General features: G+C 35.7%; 1 long non-coding RNA gene across 1 annotated transcript in view; it reads left to right on the top strand.

The window, feature by feature from the left end:
• The window catches only part of LOC106867973 (uncharacterized), a 9481-nt gene that overhangs the window by 894 nt on the left and 1649 nt on the right, over nucleotides 1-6938 (top strand). Inside the window, exon 2 of the long non-coding RNA XR_001409202.2 lies at nucleotides 6542-6612. This is a non-coding gene — a long non-coding RNA (uncharacterized LOC106867973). The remainder of the gene's footprint in view (nucleotides 1-6541; nucleotides 6613-6938) is intronic.

The following is a 6938-nucleotide window of genomic DNA, read 5'->3' as shown; positions in this document are numbered from 1 at the left end:
ATATATATATATATATAAAACGGTATTTTTATATAAGCTTAAAGCTTATGGTGATCACTGTGCAATAACTAAGGAAAATAGTCTAATAAAGGGACATATAAACCCTCAGGAAAAAGAAGGCTTTCCTAACTGTGTGAGAGTCAAACCCACATCTCTTTGTCAATGCGACTGTGTTACTTTTACATCAACGAATCAGCCGACCTTTTCCTGTCAAATTTAAGAACTACAATAGTTCGTGTTTGTTTGTTTGTTTTTTTATATATATGTAAACAAACTTTCTATATGCTTTCGGTGTGAATGGTTTTTTTTTATACGGCGCCATTTTTACAATTCTGTAAATACTAATGATGGTATTTGTATATAAGCTTAAAGCTTATGATGATCACCGTGCACTGACTTAGTCACGTTAACAAAGGGATGTGGGTTCAACTCCCTTGCGGATAGGAAAGCCTTCTTTTTTCTGTCGATGGCTTACATGCCCCTTTATTAGACTGTTTTCCTTAGTCATTACATGGTGATCACCATAAGCTTTAAGCTTATATAAGCTTATTTGAGCTTATATAAAAATACTATTATTATTATTTACAGGATTGTAAAAATGGTGTCATATAAATAAACCATTCATACCGAAAGCATATTTATATTATATTATATGAGAAGAAAAATCAAAACCAAGACTGAACGAGTATCTCAGGTCATTTAGAATAATTTAATTAGGGTAATTTAAAGTCTTATAGCCATTTCTGAGATAACCCTAGTGGTTGGTTAGCATGTCCATGCACTGGGTATTCTGTCATCAGAGACAAAGTATGAATATTTAGATGGGGAAAATTTACAGATTACAAGGAATGAAATTGATAGTTTATAAGGAATAAAACAGAAAAATAAAGGAGTCAAAATAGAATAATATACAGTAAAAGTAGTTAGAAGAATATAGGCAAGAAAATTATTCTTCTAACTACTTTTACTTTGTATTATTCTATGTTATTCTTTATAAACTGTGATTTTAATTCCTTGTAATCTGTAAATTTTTCCCATCTTAAATATTCATACCTTGTCTCTGATGATGGAATAGCCATCCAACTTTAAGTTCATGCAATTGAAGCAACCACATTATTTATGGATGACCCAGTATACACACACACACACACGCCCATACATATAGGCACAGGAGTAGCATAGGTGCAGGAGTGGCATAGGTGCAGGAGTGGCTGTGTGGTATGTAGCTTGCTTACCTACCACATGGTTCCAGGTTCAGTTCCACTGCATGACATCTTGGGCAAGTGTCTTCTACTATAGCCTCAGGCTGACCAAAGCCTTGTGAGTAGATTTGGTAGACAGAAACTGAAAGAAGCCCGTCGTAAATATATATATATATATATCTGTATATGTTTGTTTGTCTGTGTTTGTCCCCCCACCATCGCTTGACAACTGATGTTGGTGTGTTTACATCCCTGTAACTTAGCAGTTTGGCAAAAGAGACTGATAGAATAAGTACTAGGCTTACAAAGAATAAGTCCTGGGGTTGATTTGTTCGACTAAAGGCAGTGCTCCAGCATGGCCACAATCAAATGACTGAAACAAATAAAAGAATAAAAGAACATATAACTAATATTACGCACTTATCTATGCCAAATTCCAAGTCTATTTTTAGCTGAATTGTCTTACAGTTTGTATTAAGGAATCTATCTGTTTTCTATTCTTACTAAAATGATTTAGATCATCCATGTAGTGCAAATGATTAATTTTTCCTTTACTATCTCTAAATTAAAACCCTTCCTTTGCCTTCCTTGATACTAAACTGAGGGAGATTAAATATGATACTAATATTAAAAGGGATAATGAGTCACCTTGGAAAATTCCTCTCTTGATATTAAATTTCCTTAAGTAGAGATCTACTTTCCACTTCTTCATGCTATAGCTAATTAATTTTCTTATGTTGTCTGCAATACTAAATATATTCAAACATTCCCCAATCCATGAGTGTAGAATCATGTCACAGGCTTTCTTATAATATATCCATGCTATTGTTAAATTTTTCTTTCTAGATTTCACTTCTTTTAGAACTGCTTTGTCTACGTATAATAGATCATGAGTTCCTCTAGCCTTCAATCTTTCTGTTTCTCTGGTAGCAAATTTTGGCTGACAAGGTGCTTATGAATGCTTTCTGAGAGCTTTCCTGTTAAAAGTTTCCACATTATGGTAAGCAAATGATTGGTCTATTACTACTAGCTACATTGCCCTTGCTTTTGTCTTTCATAAGGAGAATTGTTCTTCTCGTCATTCAGTCTGGTATTACTCCTTCATTTAGGCAATCCTGAAGTTATTCTCTCAGAGTCCCATGTAAGTTACCAAATTTCTTTAACCAGTAGCCTTGAACTAAATTCGGTCCCAGGCCCTTCCAATTCAGCATTTTCCCTAATGCTTTACTTATTAATGCTCTGGTTAATGGCTTCTTCCTTTACTTTCTTGAACCATGCTTCATTTCCATTATGACTGACTGGCTTATCTCAAATATTACTTCAGAATTTCCAGCTTCTGCATTAGGTTTCTCAGTAGTTTCTTCTCCACTATTTATTTGCTGATAAAATTTCCTCTGGTGTGTCTCAAACAATTTTTTCTGTTGATACTGATCTATTCTTTTCTGATATCTGGAAAAAATCCTTGCTACATTGTTTCAACTCTGTGGCAACTCTTCCGTGTTAATCTATTTCTTGATGGTATTTCCATGAGGAAATAGACATAAAAACTTAGTTTAGTGCAGCTCCAAAAAAAAGTGTTATTAAAGACAACTAGGATACTTAGAAAGGTTCTTGGCATCTAAGGCTACTTGTTGTAGCCTGTTAGAAATTTTTCATTTCCACTGGTTTAATCAGTTGTTCATATGTAATATAATTATAATAATGATAAACAACAACAACAACAACAATAATAATAATGATGATAATAATAATAATAAGGCAAGGCAAGATTTAGGAAAAATTGAGCAAGGGTTAAGAAGAAACTGGAAAATGGAAAAAAGGCTGAGAAAAATTAGAGAAGAAATATAAAATAAAGAAGAACATGTTTGATGTAGTAATAGAGCAGTTAAAATAGAGGATCATGGCAAAAAGCCAGAAGATCAGAAGATTTGTGAACAGAAATAAGCACTTCAAGAACAGATTGTTCAAAAATAACCCAAAGCAATTCTACTGAATGGTAGAAGGAGACAATGGGAAAAATGTTGCTCCCGATGTAAATCAAGCCAAGGAGTTCCGGAGCGGATTATGGGGAAACAATGTAGTGCCTAGAAGGGATGTAATGTGGCTAGGAACTCTCAAGACAAAATTACAAGGAGGAAAGAAACAAAGGAATATTATCATAAGCACGGGTGATGTGAAAGAACAAGTAGGTAAAGTGTCTAACTGGAAAGCCCTTGGACCAGATGGAATTCATGGCTTTTGGCTGAAGAGATGCCACACAGTGTATGAAAGACTAGCAGCCCAATTAAATGAGTGTGTCCAGAAAGGTGCAGTCCCCACGTGGATGGTGACTGGGAGAATAACATTTATAATAAAAAATAGAAGAAAGGGGAATATGGTGGGGAATCTACTGTCCCATAGCATGCCTGAGCATAATCTGGAAGATACTTACTGGAATATGTACAGCAAAGACGTATACTTTCCTGGCACAGGAAGAAATACTACCAAGGGCACAAAAAGGATGTAGGAAGAGTTCTCAGGGTACAAAGGATCACCTGGTCATCGATAAAACAGTTTTGAGGCATTGTAAAAAACATCATACAAACATGGTTATGGCTTGGATTGACTTTAAGAAGTCATATGATATGATGCCTCATTCTTGGATCGTTGAATACCTGCATATGTTTGGTGTTGCTGACAACATCACAAACTTTCTGATGCATAGCATGAAGGAATGGAAATCCAAATTGTATTCAAGTGATGTTTTCCTTGGAGAAGTTGATATGAAAAGGGGAATCTTCCAAGGTGACTCATTTTCTCTATTACTATTTGTAATTGCACTAATACCCATAACAATGACACTTAGGATAGTTAAGATGGGTTACCGATGTGGGAAGAAAGGCCCATCATTGAACCGTCTTCTATATTCGTGTTGTGCCAATTTTGAGAATTCACTAACAATGTGCCATACCATTTCACTCCTCTCACCACACATTCTGCATTTGTCATTCTCAGTTGTGTTGCCAATTCTGCACTTCGCGTTGTTTATCTTTAACGCTTGTTCTTGTGCATCTGTCTCTGTCTTAAGGTCACTCCTCTGCATCCATAACCACCAGTCTTCAATATCTGTCTTGGCGTTTGTATCTCTAGCTAACTGACCATACACTTTTTTTCTCTTCTATGCTGTTTCTTTTTTTGTGTTCTTTTCCTCTTTAAATTGTTTTTCTTTACACAATTATCTGTTTTAATGATGCTGGCTTTCTTCACATGTTTCAACTATAGTTCCACAGTATTCTTTATATATCACCTAAACTGTATTTTATTCTATCTGGTCAATTTTGAGCACAACACCAATCTCAATCTTTGGAAATATTCCATCTTCAGTTGCTCTTTCATTTCCTTCTCCATTATCTCATTGAATTCTAGTATGCCAAGGTGTCTGTAATCTTCCTTTTTAATTTGTTTAATCTGTTCTCCATTAGGTAATTCTATCCCTGCTAGGGACTGTACCTAGCCTCTTTTCAGGTACATTGTACCACACTTCTTGAGTCTAAACTCCATTCTAAGATACATTATATCTCATTTCTTGAGTCTGTGTTCATAACTCCAAGAAAAATTCATTTCATAGTTTCAGTTTTTTGATGTTTTCTTTTGATTCTTCTTTGGTGGAAGTTAAAATTCTGAAGAATAAAGTAAAAAGTTAGTGATGGAAAAGTGAGTTGGTAAAAAAAGAGATGATCAGTTGAGCAGGGTTGATCTTCTATTGGATTTATAAAGGTCAAGAAGGTAGGAAGGTGTTTTAAAGAAGGTAAAATCAGTTCTGGTTTTGTGTGGTATGTTATGTGTATGTGTGATTGTGTGCTTAGGTGTATACTCTTTTACTCTTTTACTTGTTTCAGTCTTTTGACTGTGGCCATGCTGGAGCACCGCCTTTAGTTGAGCAAATCGACCCCAGGACTTATTCTCTGGAAGCCTAGTACTTATTCTATCAGTCTCTTTTTGCCGAACTGCTAAGTTACGGGGACGTAAACACACTAGCATCGGTTGTCAAGCGATGATGGGGGGGGGGACAAACACAGACACACAAACACACATACATATATATATATACATATATACGACAGGCTTCTTTCAGTTTCTGTCTACCAAATCCACTCACAAGGCTTTGGTTGGCCCGAGGCTATAGTAGAAGACACTTGCCCAAGATGCCACACAGTGGGACTGAACCCGGGACCATGTGGTTGGTAAGCAAGCTACTTACCACACAGCCACTCCTACACCTAAAAGTAAGTTGCGAGCTCACCAGGATTCGAACCTGGAATCTTCTGATCCGTAGTCAGATGCGTTATCCATTGCGTAGATTATTTGTTTGTTTGCAATTTTATATTTTTTAAAAAGTGTGTTAAAATATTAAAGAAGACTCTTGTCACAGCATCCTTCATCTTTCAAACGACTGTCCTTGATGTTCTCCTTCAACTTTGGAAACAACCAAAAATCACAGGAAGAAAGGTCTGAACTGTGAGGAGGGTGAGGAACAGTTTTGATGGCCGTCTCTGTCAACTTGTTGATTACCAGGATGCTCATCACTGAGCATTCTGGGAAGAAATTTTGCACAAATTTTGAGCATGTTCAGATCTTCATGAATAATTTTGTGTATTATTCCTTTACTCAACCATTCCATTTATATTCTGATCCCCGTCCCTTGTGAATATACCTGAAACTTTGCCACCATCCCTATCCTGCTCTTTCTCACTTTCTCTCTCTCTCTCTCTATCTCTCTCTCTCTCTCTCTCTCTCTCTCTCTCTCTCTCTCTCTCTCCTGCACTTCCCTCAGGTTGGTAACCATGTATTTCCTTTGCGGCAGTGCACCTGTTTCTGTCTTCATTCATCTGATCTCTCTCTCTCTCCCGCTGATAATCAACAAGTTGACAGAGATGGGCATCAAAGCTGTTCCTCACCTTCCTTACAGTCCAGACCTTTCTCCCTGTGAGTTTTGGTTGTTTCCCAAGTTGAAGGAGAACATCAGTTACAGTCGTTTGAAATATGAAAGATGCTTTGATAAGGGGAATTAATATTTCCTGTCATGGAGCTCAGATGTTTTGAGGAAGTCTAGAAATGTTCATTTCGGGAAAATATTGCCCAAAGGCAACAAAGTTAATCACATTTTGATGGATATTTCTAATAAAGAATAAAAGGAAAGAACTTATTTCAATTTGACTAAATACTGTGATATATATAATATAGCTGCAGAATTTCTTGACATTTTGAAATATTATGAAAAAAAAAAAAACAATGAAATAAAATTCAAAATGAAAAATACATGAAATAATATTTTATCTCTTTTTCTACTTTTGTTTCAGTAACAAAATATTGTGCAAGATACTTTCCACCTTTTTCATTGGTTTGTTGGTGATGCTTGGCACAGTTGAAAGTACAGTAATGAAGATTTTAACTTCTTTAATAATAATCAATCAATAATCAAGTAAATTGCCTATCATCTCACTCCTTCGTAATCACCTCTGTGAGGTTCAACATCTACAATAATTTGCCTGTATCAGTAGTCATCAACCACCAGCTTTATGCAGCTCTCTTCATCCATACACGTCACATGACCAGACCAGCACAGTCTTCGCTCTTGCACGCTACATCTGATATCTTTTATACCCAATTTTTAGCATGTGTATATGCATGTATATATTCACATAATTATGTATATATTCACATAATTATGTATATATTCACATAATTATGTATATA

Source organism: Octopus bimaculoides, chromosome 2, assembly GCF_001194135.2.
Source record: "Octopus bimaculoides isolate UCB-OBI-ISO-001 chromosome 2, ASM119413v2, whole genome shotgun sequence".
NCBI classification, from domain to species: domain Eukaryota; kingdom Metazoa; phylum Mollusca; class Cephalopoda; order Octopoda; family Octopodidae; genus Octopus; species Octopus bimaculoides.
Note: the sequence above shows the minus strand (reverse complement) of the source record. Positions and strands in the feature narration are given on the sequence as shown.